The sequence below is a fragment of the Giraffa tippelskirchi genome, chromosome 10, assembly GCF_054371585.1.
Source record: "Giraffa tippelskirchi isolate mGirTip1 chromosome 10, T2T-mGirTip1v1.2.pri, whole genome shotgun sequence".
Classification (NCBI taxonomy): Eukaryota; Metazoa; Chordata; class Mammalia; order Artiodactyla; family Giraffidae; genus Giraffa; species Giraffa tippelskirchi.
In genome coordinates this window covers 32,111,140-32,130,760 of record NC_137284.1, presented here as the reverse complement: position 1 = coordinate 32,130,760, position 19,621 = coordinate 32,111,140, and the positions used below count along the sequence as shown (strand labels likewise).

General features: G+C 39.2%; 1 long non-coding RNA gene across 10 annotated transcripts in view; it reads left to right on the top strand.

Moving 5' to 3' along the window:
• LOC145524755 (uncharacterized) overlaps positions 1-19,621 on the top strand; it is a 402,061-nt gene that overhangs the window by 124,677 nt on the left and 257,763 nt on the right. For 2 of the 10 annotated variants that reach the window (XR_014067812.1, XR_014067810.1), the window contains one exon: positions 1,582-1,643. The exons of the other annotated variants lie outside the window; for them this stretch is intronic. This is a non-coding gene — a long non-coding RNA (uncharacterized LOC145524755). The remainder of the gene's footprint in view (positions 1-1,581; positions 1,644-19,621) is intronic. 10 annotated transcript variants of the gene reach the window in all.

Genomic DNA, 19,621 nt, shown 5'->3' with positions numbered 1-19,621 from the left:
ACAGTAGATAACAGAAAAGGAGTCTAAATCCAGGTTAATGTGTGCCCCAAACTCTTGTCCTTAATCATTATGCTAAGCTAGTTATTCTAGAATAATAAAATCATCATTATCATAACCACCACCATCATTATCACCACCAATTTTGTAACCTCTGTATGGAAGAAACTGATCTGTACCTATTAAAACAGATTCATTTGCATTCCCCATCATCTCTTTGAAAGGCATTCACTAAGAATTATATTTCTTGCACTGTTAGGTGAAAAATAAGTATGTCCAATGACTGTTCTCATAATCAAGTCATGTGCTTAGTGGCCAGGTCGTGTCCAACTCTTTTGCAACACCATGGACCATAGCCTACCAGACTCCTGTGTCCATGGGATTCTCAAGGGAAGAATACTGGAATGGGTTGCCATTCCCTCCTCCAGGGGATCTTCCCGACCCAGAGATCAAACCCACATCTCCTGAGTCTCCTGCATTGCAGGCAGATACTTTACCCAATGAAGTCACTTTAAGTTACTAGTGTTTGTCTGGTCGAAGATTTTTTTTACAAAATTCACATGTAATTCAGCATTAAACTCTGTCTTAAAAACCTAATTTCAGTGAAAGAAAGCTTCAGTTGGAAGTAGCAATATAGCTGGCTTCTTTATTTCACCACCCAGCTTGCTCGCCAGCTTCTGACTATCAAAGGTGATGGAGATGAATTCTACTCCATCTTCTGACTTTTTTCAATTGGCTTCATACTCTTCAGACTTGCAAATATTTACAAGAGATGCTTTCTCTCGTGGACACATGTGTTTCTTCAGAAATTTGCTTCACTGAGGGATTTTGTCCTAGAGTTTATTTAACCCAGAAAAAACACAGCCCTCTTCCTGATGGTCATCTGGGACTTTTTAACTCAGCACTAATAAGTCAGCCTGTAGCCAAACAAACAGAGGCTGAAGTGTCTTCACTTTCTTTGTGAGCTTGTTAGACAGACCTCAATACCACCCTCACTTGAACATTCCTCATCTGTGACCCACATCTATCTGGACCACAGGATGCTCCTGAATATCCTTTGCCCTGATGAATTTGGGATGTGTAGGATAAGCCCAATGCAGTACTAGTTTCCTGCATTCACAGTGGGGCAGAGAGTCTACTAGTTCTAGCTAATTAGATGTTCCAGGCAGGAGTCAGATCCCCATTTAGGGATTCAGATAGCAAGACCTTTGAGTCATCCTAACCATTCTTTATTCTCTAGGCTTGAGGCAAAGGAGATGGAAACCGCCCTCCCCTACTCCCAACTGAAACACCCAAGACCAGTTTAACTCTCTCTTATATATGCTTATTATTTTTTTTTAATTTTTTAGCATTTTTATTGAAATATAGTTGACTTAAAATGTTGTGTTCATTTCAGGTGTAAAGTGATTCTAATGTGTGTGTGTGTATATGTGTGTGTGTGTGTGTGTGTGTGTAAATATATATGAAGTCATTTCAATTGTGTCCCACTCTTTGCTACCCTGTGGACTGTAGCCCACCAAGCTCCACTGTCCATGGGATTCTCCAGGCAAGAATACTAAAGTAGGTTGCCATGTTCTCCTCCAGGGGATCTTCCTGACCCAGGGACTGAAGATTGAACCTAAGTCTCATGTCTCCTGCATTGGCAGGTGGGTTCTTTACAGCTCGTGCCATATGGGAAGCCCTATATATGTGTGTGTGTGTGTGTGTATTTTGCATTGTCTTCCATTATAGATTATTACTAGATACTGAATATATCTCTCTGTGCTATGCAGTATGTCCTTGTTAGTTATCTGTTTGATATATATAACATGTGCATTTTAATTCCAGACTTCTACCCTCATTCTTTTTTATGTTTTCTAACTAAGTAAAAGAGTTCAAGTGCCATTGAACAGATTTTGCTCTTCTTTTTCTTTACATTTTACACGTGATGATCCCTCCCTCAGACATTTTGATATCTAATGTTGATCATATTAACACTTCAACTGAAGCTATGATACTGTATTAGGAACTGAACACTTACTAGCATAGATTATGTGCTAAACTTTGGAATAAAAAGATGGATCCTGATTACAAGGCATAATCACTGTATGACTTTCTGTAAATTACTTAAGCTTTCTGTGCTCATTCTCTTCATCAGATTGGTAGAGATAATGCAAGTCTCTTGGTTATTACATCATGGTAAGAATTAAGCTACCACAGATACACTGATTAAAATAGAAAATAACATATTAATGCAAAATAAATGTTTTAAGGTAAAATGCATAGTTCTTTCATAGAGAGGAGAAGGAAAAATGACTATAATTTTTATGGAAAGGTAAGAGTGATCATAGAGTCAGGAGAGCCTAGAGCATAGAGTCACTCAAATGCTTACACATGCTTCTGTAAACACAGAATGAATGAAGTAGGTCAAATTAAAAAAAAAAAAGGAGGGAAATAGTGCACTGGAGAGTCTGTCTCCTCTGAGTTGGACGGCGACTTCTCAGTCCTAGATGATTGTTCATTCAGGGGCCAGCCAACCCAATACAATCAGATACTTTCTTTCTCTATTTTTTTTTTTCAAGAGAAGTGGAAATCTAGGTTTTTACATGAAATCTCCCCACTCTAAAACTGTTTCAAACTTTTCCATCTTTCTTTAACATTGAATGTGTTTACTAGTCAAATCCCTCCATGGGCTGACAGTTTGAGATTTTAAACATGGAAAAATGCAGATGTTACCTAGGACTGCAGAGGGAGGAACAACCATTTCTTGGAAGAAAGCAAAAAAAAAAGAAAGAAAAATCTATGATCACTTTCAGCCATATGTGTTTTGTTCTCTTTGTTAGTTTTTCATGGAGAATAGGACTTCATTAAGTGGAGAGATCTTTCTTCCAAGATCCTTCCACTTGTGCTCAGTACACTGTTCAAAGTCTTTGAACCACAGGCTCAGAGTCTTGGAGACAGGAGAAAGCAGAGCTTGTTCAGAAATAGATTGTTGAGAGTCGGAGTGACTTAGATTTAGATTTCTGACATACAAAAGCAGTCAGATTTCCTTGGTTCCTCCATTTAGCTGAATATATGTCCTTAATTATTGTTTTGGTAACAGATGCAGAATAGAATGGCAGAACCAGAATCCCTGTAATATAATAAAGCACGGGTCTACTTTATTTAAACAAATGATTCTGTTACACAAGTACTCAGCTATCATTTATGAAGGAAAATGTTTAATTTTACTCCAGGATGTTCTCTTAGCAAACAATAATTCTGATAATCATAATATGAAAAATAGTGATATAGGCATCATGAAAATATTGTAGCTTATATACTCAAATTACACATTATAAAAAAACAGAATTAAAAGGAAAATTCAGTGATTAAAAATAATTTCATGTTCTGATTATCCTGGCAGATCTAATTGTCAGTGTTGCTTAGCACTTATAAACACTGGCCTTTATAACTTGTGTGGGTTATAAAAGTTCTTAATAACAAGCACTGACAGTATATGCCATTTACCTTTATGTGCTCCTAACTAAGAAACGGTACAATGCCATACAGCACACATAATGGAAGTATAGTTACATATATAAGTACTTTAGCATCAAGGCTTTTCTCTTTGTTGTGAAGAAGGACTTACACAAAAAGCTTATTTTAACTCATGTTTCACTAGTGTTTCATTTCTAATCAGATTTCCACTGTCTTGTATGAAAAGGGCTTACCAGGTGGTGCTAGTGGTAAAATTCCCACCTAGCAATGAAGGAGACGCGGGTTGGATCCCTGGGTCAAGAAGATGCTCTGGAAGAGAGCAAAGCAACCCATTCCAGTATTCTTGCCTACAGAACGCTATGGACAGAAGAAACCGTTGGGCTATGGTCCATAGGGTCGTAGTCGGATACAGCTGAAGGGACTTACCATGCAGCACATATGAAGAGTTAATACTAGTTCAGCTCAGTTTAGTTCAGTCACTCAGTCTTGTCTGACTCTTTGTAACTACATGGACTGCGGGACACCAGGAATCCCTGTCTATCCCCAACTCCCGGAGCTTGCTCAAACTCATGTCCATCCAGTTGGTGTTGCCATCCAACCATCTCATCCTCTGCCATCCCCTTCTCCTCCTGCCTTCAATCTTTCCCAGTATCAGGCTCTTTTCAAATGAGTCAGTTCTTCCCAAAAGGTGGCCAAAATATTGGAGTTTCAGCTTCAGCATCAGTCCTTCCAATGAATATTCAGAACTGATTTTCTTTAGGATGGACTGGTTGGATCTCTTTGCAGTCCAAGCGACTCTCAAGAGTCTTCTCCAACACCACAGTTCAAAAGCATCAATTCTTTGGTGCTCAGTTTTCTTTATGGTACAAATCTGACATCCATACATGACTACTGGGAAAACCATTCCTTTGACTAGATGGACCTTTGTTGGTAAAGTAATGTCTCTGCTTTTTAATATGCTGTCTAGGTTGGTCATAGCTTTTCTTCTAAGGAGCAGGTGTCTTAATTTCATGGCTGCAATCACCATCTGCAGTGATTTTGCAGTCCAAGAAAATGAAGTCTGTCACTGTTTCCATTGTTTCCCCGTCTATTTCCCATGAAGTGATGGGACTGGATGCCATGATCTTTATTTTTTTGAATGTTGAGTTTTAAGCCTGCTTTTCCTCTCTCCTCTTTCACTTTCATCAGGAGACTCTTTAGTTCTTCTTCACTTTCTGCCATAAGGGTGGTGTCATCGCGTATCTGAGATTATTAATATTTCTCTCTGCAATCTTGATTCCAACTTTGCTTCATCCAGTCATGCATTTTGCTTGATGTACTCTGCATAAAAGTTAAATAAACAAGGTGACAATATACTGCCTTGATGTACTCCTTTCCCAATTTGGAACCTGTCTGTTGTTCCATATCTGGTTCTGGTTCTAACCGTTGCTTCTTGACCTGTGCACAGATTTCTCAGGAGGCAGATAAGGTGGTCTGGTATTCCAATCTCTTTAAGAATTTTCCACAGTTTGTTGTGATCCACACAGTCAAAGGCTTTAGCATAGTCAATGAAGCAGAAGTATATATTTTTCTGAAATTCTCTTGCCTTTTCAATGATCCAACAGATGTTGGCAATTTGATTTCTTGTTCCTCTGCCTTTTTGAAATCCAGCTTGAACATCTGGAAGTTCTTGGTTCACATGCTGCTGAAGCCTAGTTTGGAGAATTTTGAGCATTACTTACATGAAAAAAGACTTCATTCAGTCAGACATATCTGGGTTTCAGTGTTTATTTCACCCCTTACTTGTTGTGTAACATTAGGCAAGTCACTGAAATGTTCTGAGCATCACTTACCTCTTCTGTAAGATGATGTTTATGTTAATAGCTTCCTCGTGGACTTGATAAAAGGATCAAATTAGATTACCTTTATAAAATGTTGGCAGACTTCTTAGCATTACCAGAAGCTTAGCTATGGAATATTGAATGCTGTGATGATGATGAAGATAGAAAAGAGGAGTAAAGCAAAACAATCATTGACCTTGAAAATGAATGTATTATAAAGAGCAGAAGAGATGGGTGGTCCACGGGAGGTGGGGTTTAGGCTTGGCTGAGATTCATGTTATCTTTAACAAAAGAGTAAACAATGAAAAATATATACTATTTCCTGCAATAGTCAATGGCCATACCAAGGCTTGGTAGCCTTTTCAAATGAACCAAGGCAATTTGGATATTGAGTACTACGAAACTGGTTGTCACAAATTCAGAGATAGTTAGTCCAAATCCTTTATTTGGGAACAAGAAAACTAAATCTCAAAATAATGGAGTGACCACTTAGCATAACTCAGATGAAAAGTGGTGGATCTGGGAATAATCTGAGCCCTTATGGATTCCCTCTCTGTGACACTATGCCTCACGTATTGTGTGTTTTGATCTATTTAATTAATTATCTATTAACTATTAAGTATAATTTATCCCAAGTAGTATTCTTGGTGCTGAAAAAAACAGTTATGACTAAAACAGTCACTATTATCATGTGCTAATACAGCTGGCACACCAAATCTATAGAGTTCTCATCCATGGCTTTAACCAACAAAAGATCAAGAAAATCACGGAAAAAATTCCAGAGAGTTCCAAAAAGGGAAAATTGAATTTGCTGCATGCCAACAACTATGTACAGTGAACTCATGAATAATGTGGGTCTGAGCTGTGTGGGTCCACTTTTATGCAGATTCTTTTCCACTAAGTATGTTATACAGTACTACATGAACCAGGACTGATTGAGTTTGTGAATGTTGAACCACACTTACAAAGGATTGACTCTAGATTTTAAGCAGATTTTTGAATGATTGAGAGAAGGGGGTTCAAAATCTTTTTCCTTAACCACTATGTTGTTAAATTCTATTTACAGCTATTTGCATATATTTTATGTGGTATTATAAATTATAAGTAGTCTAGAGATGATTTAAAGTACATGGGAGAATGTGAGTATGCAAATATCAATATTATATCATTTTATAAAACACAATTGAGCATCCCTGGATTTTGGTGCCTAAGAGAGATTCTGTTACCAATCCCTCCCAGATACTGAGATGACTGCAGGCTAGTGGAGAAAACACACTATAAAGATGAATTTTAAAAGTTAGTGTAATTGACAATAGTAAGATTAGATGCTCTATAGAAACTAAAGGGGATCATTCGTAACCTGAGTTTCCTTTTTTATTGACTCTGTAGCTTGAACAAGCCATTTAAAGTTACTGAGCATCAGTTTCTTGATCTACAGAAGAGGAATTTTAATATTTCTTTTTTAAAACTGTTATATGGATTTCAGATAATGGATATAGTGTATGTTTATTATGGTGCATGCATGAACATATCATGATTATTAGTATTATTATTACAGGCATACCTTGGAGATGTTACAGGCTTGATCCAGACTATTATAATAAAGTGAATATTGTAATTTATTGCAATAAAACTACTCACACATTTTTTTGCCTTCTCTTCTCATATAAAGGTTATAGTTACCACACTGTCTATTAAGTGTGCAGTAGCATTATGTCTAAAAAAACAATGTATATACTTTAATTAAAAACTGCTTAATTGTGAAAAATTCTAACCATAATTTGATAATGTGAGGTTGCTACAAACTTTCAATCTGTAAAAAGAAGAAAAACAAATTTCTGTGGATCTCAATGAAGTGAAGAACAGTGAAATGAAGTATGCCTGTATTACACACTGGCTATCACTTGGATCACATCCTTGTCTAACTCAAGGAAACTACGAGCCATGCCGTGTAGGGCCACCCAAGACAGACAGATCATGGTGGAGAGTTCTGACAAAATGTGGTCCACTGGAGAAGGGAATGGCAAACCACGTCAGTATTCTTGCCTTGAGAACTGCATGAACACTATGAAAAGGCAAAAAAGATATGACACTGAAAGATAAACTCCCCAGGTTCATAGGTGCCAAAATTGCTACTGGAGGAGAGTAGAGAAATAGCTCCAGAAAGAATGATGAGACAGAGTCAAAGTGAAAACAATGCCCAGTTGTGGATGTAACTGGTGATGGAAGTAAAGTTGGATGCTGTAAAGAACAATATTACAAAGGAGCTTGGAAAGTTAGGTCCATGAATCAAGGTAAATTGGAAGTGGTCAAACAGGAGATGGCAAGAGTGAATGTTGACATTCTAGCAATCAGCAAACTAAAATGGACTAGAATGGGCGAGTTTATTTCAGATGGCCATTATATCTACTACTGTGGGCAAGAATCCCTTAGAAGAAATGGAGTAGCCCTCATAGTCAACAAAAGAGTCTGAAATGCAGTACTTGGGTGCAGTCTCAAAAATGACAGAATGATCTCTGTTCATTTCAAGGCAAACCATTCAATATCACAGTAATCCAAGTCTATGCCCTAACCAGAAATGTCAAAGAATTGAAGTTGAAGGGTTCTATGAAGACCTAGAAGGCCTTCTAGAACTAGCACCCCAAAAAGATGTCCTTTTTATCATAGGAGACTGAAATGCAAATGTAGGAATTCAAGAGATACCTGGAGTAAAAGGCAAGTTTGGCCTTGGAGTACAAAATGAAGCAGGTCAAAGGCTAACAGAGTTTTGCCAAGAGAATGCACTGATCATAGCAAATACCCTCTTCCAACAACACAAGAGAAGACTACACATGCACATAACCAGATGGTCAATATCAAAATCAGATTGATTATATTCTTTGTAGCCAAAGATGGAGAAGCTCTATACAGTCAGCAAAAACAAGACCGGGAACTGACTGTGGCTCAGATGATGAACTCCTTAATGCAAAATTCAGACTGAAATTGAAGAAATTAGGGGAAACCACTAGACCATTCAGGTACAACCTAAAACAAACCCCTTACGATTACACAGGAAAAGCGAGAAATAGATTTAAGGGATTTGATCTGATAGCCAGAGTACCTGAAGAACTATGGGCAGAGGTTCGTGACATTATATAGGAGGCAGTGATCAGACCATCCCCAGGAAAAAGAAATGCAAAAAGGCAAAATGGTTATCTGTGGAGGCCTTACAAATAGCTGAGAAAAGAAAAGAAGCTAAAAGGCAAAGGAGAAAAGGAACGATATATTCATCTCAATGCAGAGTTCCAAAGAATAGCAAGAAGAGATAAGAAAATCTTCCTAAGTGATAAATGCAAAGAAATAGAGGAAAGCAATAGAATGGAAACAACTAGAGATCTCTTCAAGAAAATTAGAGATAGTCTTTACTTCATGCAAATATGGGCACAATTAGGGACAGAAACAGTATGGACCCAACAGAAGCAGAATATATTAAGAAGAGGTGGCAAGAATACACAGAATAACCGTACAAAAAAAAATCTTAATGACCCATATAACCACAATGGTGTGATTACTCACCAAGAGACAGAAATCTTGGAGTGTGAAGTCAAGTGAGTCTTAGGAAGCATCACTATGAACAAAGCTAGTGGAGGTGATAGAATTTCAGCTAGGCTATTTCAAGTCCTAAAAGATGATGCTGTGAAAGTGCTACACTCAATATGTCAGCAAATTTGTACACTCAGCAGTGGCCACAGGACTGGAAAAGATCAGTTTTCATTCCAATCCCAAAGAAAGACAACAGCAAAGAATATTCAAACTACCATACAGTTGCACTAATCTCACACAGTAGCAAAGTAATGCTCAAAATTCTCCAAGCTAGGCTTCAACAGTATGTGAACCAAGAACTTCCAGGTGTATAAGCTGGATTTAGAAAAGCCAGAGGAACCAGAGATCAAATTGCCAACATCTGTTGGATCATTGAAAAAGCAAGAGAATTTCAGAAAAACATATACTTCTGCTTCACTGCCTATGCTAAATCCTTTGTGTGGATCACAACTAACTGTGGACAATTCTTAAAGAGATGGGAATACCAAACTACCTTACCTGCCTCCTGAGAAATCTGTATGCAGGTCAAGAAGCAACTATTAGAATTGGACATGAAACAACAGACTGAATCCAAATTGGGAAAGGAGTATGTAAAGGCTGAATATCATCAACCTGCTTATTTAACTTATTGGCAAAGTACATCATGTGAAATGCATGACTAGACGGAGCACATGCTGGAATCAATATTGCAGGGAGAAATATCAATAACATCATATATGCAGATGACATCACCCTTATGCCAGAAAGCGAAGAGGAACTAAAGAGCCTCTTGATGAAACTGAAAGGGGAGAGTGAAAAAGCTGACTTAAAACTCAAAATTCAAACAACAAAGATCATGGCATTTGTTCCCATCACTTTGTGGCAAATAAATGGTAAAACAATGGAAACAGTGACAGATTTTATTTTCTTGGGCTCCAAAATCACTGCAGATGGTGACTGCAGCCATGAAATTAAAAGACACTTGATCCTTAGAAGAAAAGCTATGACCAACCTAGACAGCATATTAAAAAGCAGAGACATTACTTTGCCAACAAATGTCCATCTAGTCAAAGCCATGGTTTTTCCAGTAGTCACGTATGCATGTGAGAGTTGGACCATAAAGACAACTGAGTGCCCAAGAATTAATGCTTTTGAACTATGGTGTTGGAGAAGACTCTTGAGAGTCCCTTGGACTGCAAGGAGATCCAACCAGTCCATCCTAAAGAAAATCAGTCCTGAATATTCATTGGAAGGACTGATGCTGAAGCTCCAAAACTTTGGCCACATGATGGGAAGAGCTGACTCACTGGAAAAGAGCCTGATACTGGGAAAGATTGAAGGCAGGAGAAGAAGGGGATCGCAGAGGATGAGATGGTTGGATGGCATCACCGACTGGATGGACATGAGTTTAAGCAAGCTCCGGGAGTTGGTGATAGACAGGGAAGCCTGACATGCTACAGTCAGGCTAAGAGCTAAATATGTGTCTTGTCCCTTCTCCTGCTCTTCCTTTCCAACTTCCCACATGTTCCATTGTTTGTGGGATCCTTCAATTGACTCAGCAAACAGTACTTAAAAAATCAAAACCACAATAAGGTATTACCTCATACTGGTCAAAATGGCCATCATCAAAAAGTTTAAAAATGCTAATTGCAGAGAGGGTATGGAGAAAAAATACCCCTCCTGTACTGCTGATGGAGAATGTAAATTGGTGGAGCCACTGTGGAAAACCAGTATAGAGGTTCTTTATAAAACCTAAAATATAGTTACCATAAGATGCAGCAATCTCACTCCTGGGTGTATATATCGAGAGAAAAACAAAAATTCTTATTTAAAAAGATACGTGCACTCCAGTGTTCGTAGCAGCACTGTTAAGACATGGACGCAACCTAAATTCCCATCAACAGACAGTTGGCTTCAGAGGAATGTTACTCAGCCATAAAAATGAATGAAATATCCCCATTTGCAGTAACATGGATGAACCTAGAGAATAGTATACTTAGTGAAGTCGTTCGGACAGAAAAAAGCAAATACTATATGATATCACTTACACATGGAATCTAAAAAATAATACAAATGAATCTATATACAAAACAGAAACTCACATACATAGAAAACAAACTTATGGCTATCAAAGAGGAGAGCGAGGAAAGCAGGGATGAATTAGGAGTATGAGATTAACAGAAATAAATTACTATACATAAAATAGATAAGCAACAATGATTTACTGCATAGTACAAAGAATTATATTCGATACCTTGTGTAATGAACTGTAATCTGAAAAAAATATTACTGAATCATTTTGCTGTACACTTGAAACTGACACAGTATTGCACATCAGCTGTACTTCAAAAACCTTTATGTCTCTCAGATACAAAACATTGATCTGGCACAACAGGGTTGAGGAGAAATAGATATGGTATCTAAACTGATCATACACTGGAAGAAGAATTTGTGTGTGTGTTCTGCATCTCTTCAGTCCAGTAGTAATTGTATTTTAAGATGACTTAGTCCAACAGTTTTAGGCCTATTAACAGACTGTAGTCAAAGCCCCAGTTCTGTGGTGCAACCCCAGTGAAATGGTGGGGAGAAGTACTTATGCACACATTCATTGTGTACATGCCATGAGCAGCGAAAGCTGCATCCTGGGGAACTACAATGTTACTTGATAGGAAAAGCAACAGGTTCATTTCCAGGACTCAATGGTAATTTGTGAAGCACCCCCTCGTCCCCAACTCATGAAGAGCTTTCATTTTTATTATTTCCACAGGTGTACATATTTTATCCCAGCAGATGCAACTGGAACTTCCAAATCAGTCACCATTAATTACAGCCAGTGTGCACTGTGGGGAGGTGAAGGCAGGAAGCAACAGTTATGATTCCATCACAAAGCCCAGCATGTTTGATGCCTCACTCACTGCTTTCCTGAGCCTTCCCACTCAAAGTGATATCTCTGCTTTTAAATACACTGTCTAGGTTTGTCATAGCGTTTCTTCCAAGGAGAACTTTCTTTTAATTTCATGACTGCAGCCACTGTCCTCAGTGATTTTGGAGCCATTTATTTGCCTTAAAGTGATGGGACCGGATGCCATGATCTTAGTTTTTTGAATGTTGTTTTAAACCAGCTTTTTCACTCTCCTCTTTCACCTTCATCAGGAGGCTCTTTAGTTCCTCTTCATCTTCTGCCATTAGAGTGGTATCATCTACATACCTGAGGTTGTTGATATTTCTCCTGGCAATCTTGATTCCAGCTTGTGATTCATCCAGCCTGGAATTTTGTACTTCCACACAATAGATTTCTTCATAAGTGAGAGTCCTCAGCCACTTCCCAGCCATAGAGTCAGAGCCTTTTCAGACACCTGGATTTTGTGTTCCCATCCCCTTTCTGCCAAAGATTATACACCTCAATCCTTTTATCCGACTAAAAGGGCTGCTGGGAGAGTGTATACAGAAGGTGTACACTGAACAAAGAGGATATGTTGTTAACTAGGTATCAAAAACAACAAATAGATGGGGGAGAAGTAGAAACAGTGGCAAGTTTTATTTTCTTGGGCTCCAAAATCACTGTGAACAGTGACTGCAACCGCAAAATTAAAAGATGCAACAGAGGATGAGAGGGTTGGATGGCAGCCCCGACTGGATGTACATGAGTTTGAGCAAACTCTGGGAGATGGTGAAGGACAGAGAGGCCTGACATGCTACAGTCCATGGGGTCACAAAGAGTCAGACACAACTTAGTGACTGAACAACAAGACTGTTTATGAGATAACTGAAAAGGCAAAAGGAGAGCCTTGATGTTTCATGGAGGTGGTGAGTACAGAAAGGGAAGGGAAGAGATTAGAAGTCTTAACGCTGAGAATCTTGGAGGAGGAGCACTAAAGAGCTGAAGTTAAGGCATTTGAGGAGGGGGCACTGCTCTGCTGGTTGTTCAGCCTCAGCTCAATGCAGGCACCCTATGGGGCTGTGACCCTGTGCCCTGAGTGAAGGATTCTGCTCTGCTGATGCTACTGATTCTGGAGGGGGCATGACTAAGCTGCAAGGGCTTGCTGCAAAAATGGAAAAAACGACAAACTGGTCTTAGCTGCTGTTCTGGGAAGGAAGTGCTGTTGAAGGTGTGAAGATGTATACCCAGAGTGCCTGCAGGAGAACCAAGCAGGCAGGGAACTCGCTGGAAGGGAAAGGAGCCAGAAAGTCTCTTCTTCCTTCTCCAACCTTGTAGTCTCCTTCTAGCACCCCCTACTGGTGGGCTGACCTGGGGAGAGCTGAAAGTGGAGACCATGAAATAGGAACGTTGTTTGTCTCAGGTGCAGATGTCCTTGTGATTAGGTTCATCCCCCTCTTCCAGAACTGACTTTTCCACTCTGACTTCCAACCCATGTTATACAAACACTTCCTAGATTCCCTTGCTGAGGAGCTTGGCAAAAAACAAGGACAAAAACAGGACTTACTTTTCAGTACATTTTTATCCATTGTAGTCTTGAGAGTGAGGAATTGCCCCTCAGATACCTACTTGTGGAGAGCATCAATTTAGCGACTATATTAAAATGTAAAAAGGGGAGAAAGTAATGGAACAGTGGGGGCTAAGCTCTTCTGTATCCTGGGGAGGGAGTGGCCGGATATTTTTGTTAAAATGACAGGAGTAAAGTTATCTCTTGCAAGGGATAAAAATAGCCTCATCATTAAGTACATAATATATTACAGTAGATAACACCTATTTTTATATATTATTGTAGTTGAACCACAAATCATTATGTGACCTAGTTAATACTAAGAACTATACAGATGAGGAAACAGAGGTTTAGAGAGTTTATGTGACCCAAACATGATTACCCATGTCCGACTCTTTGAGACCCCACAGATTGTAGCCCACCAGGCTCCTCCATCCATGGGATTCTCCAAGCAAGAGTACTGGAGTGGGTTGCCATTTCCTTCTCCAGGGAATCTTCCTGACCGAGGGATTGAACCCAGGTCTCCCGCGATATAGGCAGACGCTTTATTGTCTGAGCCACCAAGAAAGTAAACATGATTACCCATATAGGATAAGAGTGGGGATGCTGAGTGACATCTGAAAGAGCATAAATTTGAAGTCAGACCAACCATGTGTGAATCTTGGTTCTGTCATTTACCACTTGAGACACCTAGGTCATGATATGATTGCCTGAGACTCAGTTTTTGACCTAAAAAAAGACATGATGTATTCTTCTTTATATTATTATAAAATTTAATTGATATAAGACATTTAAAATGGCTAATACAAGTGGTAACATGATTACCCATATAGGATATGAGTGAAGGTAGGCTGTGTTGGTATGATAACAACTGTTGTCTTGTTTATATTTGTAGTTTTTGTTGTAATAATTGTTGTTTTGGTGATGATAAGGAAAATGATGATGGCTTGCTTAGCTAAAATTTGAATTCAGAATTTTTGTCTTTAGGTATTACACTCTTCATAAACATACCACTTCCCCTGCCTCACTCCATCTTTCTCATGCATTATCCAGAATAGTTTAAATTTGATTTTTATCTGCTTTTAAATATAATCAACATCTTTATGTCCATACCAGTTACAACATTTGGATCTGCAACACCATCAAGCAGTCTTTAGTGTTTGTGTATAAGGAAAGACTGAGGGCTAAGTAGTTACATTGCATACAAACTGAAACCAAAACAGCCCTCCTTTCTTGCAAGATAAGCGGGGAAAACCCCATTAGCAACAACGCTCAGTCAGGCAGACAGGCCTAGCACATCAGGGTGTATAATTGAAAGAGCTGCTGATACAGAAACCAAAAAGTATGTGACCTATGTTATTCACTTCGTGACTGCTAAGCACAAAACAAAAATCACCTGGAAGGTTCAGAAGCACGCATGGAACTCTTTGGAGCCATAGCGAAGACCTTCGCCTGAGTAGTAAGGAAAGGAAGCATGAATGCAGCTCAGGCAAATTCTGCTTTCTTTTCAGGACTTAACTGATTATGCGTTGTGAAGACCTTTGTCCCAAACAAAATTAGAAGTCAAGTTACTGACACACCAGACAGTTCACACTAATAATTAGCTCTTCTACAGTCATGACTTTTTAATGCCGGAACCTTCATTTTCCGTTTGCTCATTAGAGGTTTCAAAAGGTTAGGTGTATTGTTTCACTTTTGAGAAGCTGTTTAAATGTTTGTGTCATCGAGGCTACCATTTACAAAATATTTAATCAGCATCTATAGTCATGATAATAGCTGCTGTTTGTTGAACACCAGAAGGCATAAGGATATATGAGAATACTCTGTGCATATTTTCTTTAATCCTAAGAAAGACCTTTCTAGGTATCGTGAACCTTATTTTGCAGATCAGGAAACTGTGCCTTGGTGTTAATGATCTTGCCCAATGTTACACAATTACTAAATAGCAAAGGTAAGAGTTAAGTCTATTTCTCTAATCTCAAACTCTACATTTTTAAAAATTTATTTATTCTTAATTGGAGGATATTTGCTTTACAATATTGTGTTGGTTTCTGCCGTATATCAATGTGAATCAGCCATGGGGTTATACATATGACCTCTCCCTCTTGAAGCTCCCTCCCACCTCCCACCCTATCCCACCCCTCTAGGGTGTCACAGAACACCAGATTTGAGCTCCCTGTATCATACAGCAAATTCCCACTGTTGGTGGGAATGTAAATTGTTACAGCCACTGTGGAGAACAGTATGGAAGTTCCTTAAAAACCTGGGAATAAAACTACCATATGACCCAGCAATCCCACCACTGGATATATACTTTGAGGAAACCATAACTGAAAGAGACACATGTACCCCATTGTTCATTGCAGCACTATTTACAATAGCTAGGACATAGAAGCAGCCTAGATGCCCATCGACAGATGAATGGATAAACAAGTTTTGGTACATATAAACAAGGGAATGCGACTCAGCCATAAAAAAGAATGCATTTGAGTCAGTTCTGAAGTGGATGAACCTACAGTTTATTGTACAGAATTAAGTAAATCAGAATGAGAAAAAAAAATATTCATTAATGCATACACACAGAATCTAGAAAAATGGATCTACATGCAGGGCAGCAATGGAAATGCATAGTGAACAGACTTGTGAACAAAATGGGGGAAGGAGTAGATGGGATGAATTGGGAGACAAGCATTGAAACATATTTATTCATCACCTTATGTAAAATAGATAGCCGGTGGGAATTTTCTATATGAAACCCTGCATTCTTCAAAGTCTGTTGTACTATTTCTAGGCACATAATGTTCAACAGAGAGTAAAAGCAAATTCAATAATTTTGTTATATGTATGACATGAGAAAGTGTCTTTAAGTCCTACTTTTTCCCCTTCAAAAATGAGCTTTGTATCCATTCACATTCTTTCCTCCCCACTTACCAACTAGGGGACCTTGGGCACCTTCCCTTTTTCTGGTGTAGTTCCTGCCATCTCTATTAGAGTGGCCTGCACGGGACTTTAAATACGAAAGCTCTGCAGTATGCTTTTACCGTAAGTGTGTTTGCTCCTTCACCCCTTTAACAAGCTTTCTGTGAATGCCTGGGGGCCACATCCTGGGCTAGGTTCATACAATGATTAATAAATGCTCTTTCCCTTTGTGCTTCCATCTCAGAAAGTTTTCATCGTGTCCTAAAAGTCATATTACTCAGTGTGGTGCTGAATTCCCCAAATTCAAGATTAGAGAAAGAGGAGTTTTAATGAATAAACTTCTGTGAAAGGGAGAATAGTTCTTTGAATGTTTTCCCCTTCATGGAGAAAAAGTGCATTCATTTTGTATTGTGGATATTGATATTAAAAAATAATCACACGAGAGAAAAGACTTAGCTATGGTTCCACCAAACTGAGAACTGTGCCATATTTAGTAACAACAATTTGTGGTAAAGATCAGTGACATATAAAAGCCTTTTGAACATTTTTGCTGGTTCAGTTTTGAGATAAAAATGTTCTAATGAATATTCAACCATTGTGTCTGGCATGGTGTTGCCTTTTAAGTGTTTCTAATGTCCCATTAGTCACAGGTTTATAGATACACCATGGTATTTCTCTCTGGCCATTTGAACACAAATGAAAGCTACTGATGAGAAATCCAAAGCTTTGACTTGCTGAATACAAAGCAAAACTTTCTCCTCCTTGGATCCTCGAAAGTCAAAGCTCTCAAGGGAGTGGATTTTGAGGAATATAAATTCTCACTCATAATGTCAGAAGGCTCAAAGGGAGGTATGAAACCATCTGTTCCAACACCTCATTTCATAAATGAGAAATCTGGGGCCCAGAGAGGCTGACTGGCTTATCCAGTCCCAAAACTAATTGGCCAGAATTGGCAATTTTGGTGACAAGAGTGAACAGATTGAAATACACAGTTATGCTAATGAAGTATGTGGGAGGGGTAGAGGGAAAGCGAAGAGAAAAGGCAGAGGGTGTGACCCTGGACTTCAGCCATCAACCCCGTTGCCAAGGGACTCTGTGTAGAGTGGAGGGTGGGCTGATACATCAGCTGGTGTTTGTGCTCTTTCCATTATACCACACTGTCACTCCATATGGGAAAACTCCACCTCCTAATTGCTTTAAGATTTAAATGCAGTCTCTCATCCAACTCCGTATACCCACTTGTTCTTCTGTTAAATATCCTTGGAAAGTCAGCATGGCAAAGATGCCCAACTTCTTGTATTTTTCAATAACTACGTGATTGACATTCAATGGCTATTTCTCCCTGCTGCTCATTGTAGAGTATAAGAAATGACAAATGGAATTGACACTGGCAGCAGAGTACGACATTAGAGCTTAAAGGATTAGGTTCAGGATGGACTCAGGTTTGTTCTTCTCTATAATATTACCTGTGGTCTGAAGGGTCTCATTCAGGACATATTCAAAAGTCCTCTTATGTGCCTGGCTATATGCATTCCCTGTTTTGGTCAGTTTTACAACTGATAATAGACTCTGTTCCCATCCTCACCCCCTCCCTTGTTAAAGTCCCCATTTCCATTAGATCCAGTTTGAGTAGCTAGTTCTCATTTTCTTCTGGCCGTGTTGCTTTTATGCAGCCATCTTTTGTCTTTGTGATCTTTTCCTCTGATGGTGCAAGAGGAAAATGAATGAATCTGTAGAAGAGGAGACCATTGGCTCCACGTCTTTTCTCACTGCTGCCTCTAGTTTCTAGTACCACATGACCAAGTTGTAGCCCCTAAAGGCTTGATAATTGTCATCTCTGGCAAGAGCCCCATTTTCACAGCAGCACATAGTGCCTTTCTCAGAGGAGAACAAGGAGGGGAGGTTGTCTGGTCAGCAGAGTTTAACTATTAAATGTGTTGTCAGTTGGTCACCGCCAGAACAGGGAGGCAATTAGCATCAGGGATATTTACATTAAGAAATCAGTACAAGAGCAACACCTGTACTCTCTGAAACAACAAAAGTGTCCTGAGTGCAGGTAGCTCCATCTCAAGTCTTGGGTCCGGAGATGTCTTAAATCTTGCTTCCGAAGCCCCTGACTTGTCCTGATTAAAGCTTTTTAGGGAGCCATGCATTGGTCTTGGTTCCCAAGTGTCTGAGTTAGATATTTCCTGAGGTTTGAAACAGCAAATAAATATATGACAATAAAACTGAAAATACACGAATTAAAAATTTTAATTTGTGTCACTTCTTTCAAAGGTATGAAGTATGAAACAGCTTGGTATGTTTTAGGGAAGAACAGTTGGCTCAAAATTTCAGAAAAGGTCACAGAGAGAGGGGAGTGTCAGTTGATATAAAAAAAAGATCGAATCATGAAGTCCTTGGAAATCATATTGAGAGGTTTGGACACCATCAAAAATCAATTGGTATTAATATAGGTTTTCAATCAAGAAATTTACATGATCAAATCTGCATTTTATAAAGACTAATTGGGTACAGTGTGGAGAATGGATTGCAATGTAGCTGGAAAAGAGGGGATTTAGAGTTCATATGGAGAAGGAAATGGCAACCCACTCCAGTATTCTTGCCTGGAAAATCCCCGAACATGGAGCCTGGAGGGCTACAGTCCACAGGGTCGCAAAAGAGTCGGACACGACCCAGCAACTGAACAACAGCTAGAGACCGTATTGGGAAACCTGTGGAGTGACTGAGGCAAAATATGATGAAGACAGAGACTGAGGATGAGGGAGTGAGGCTGATGAGAAGAGTTTAACACTATTTAGGGTGTTGGGGGGATGAGGTTTGATGAAATGTGGCTTAGAAGAGAAGAAAGAGGACAGAGACTAACTTCAGCTTCTAAGAAATAACGAAGGGCTGGACCACAGAGATCAGGGGTTAGCTGAGCAGATGTCTTAGTCCCTGGGCATCATCAGCGCCCACCCTTATGCAGCCTGAGAGTCAGAGGGATGGGTCCTGAATTTTAAGCCACTTTCCCTTGATTAGAAATATAATTCATTCACCAAGGGGGCAGACTGCCAATCAGCTACGTCAAGGAAATATTTTCTTTAACTGCATGTTGAAGAGTGTCAATTCCAAACTCAGGTACAAGAACCCTGAGCTTGCTGTGATCACTTTCATGTGTTACTGAAAACTCCCTCTCCGATCTGTGCAGTCACATGGACATTCTTCTTCCAAGTCCATTTATTTATACTGTCTTTGATACATGTTTCCACTTTTACTCCTAGTCTGCCCCCTAATTTTAGGAGTAATCCACTAAGAAGACACTAGGCCCTTTTTGATATATTAATGTTGTCAAAGCAGCGATTGTGTGAGCTTGGGTTTTTTTCAGGGGACAATATGAAGTCAGGATAAAGTTATGATGCATCCCTAAATGAATGCCAC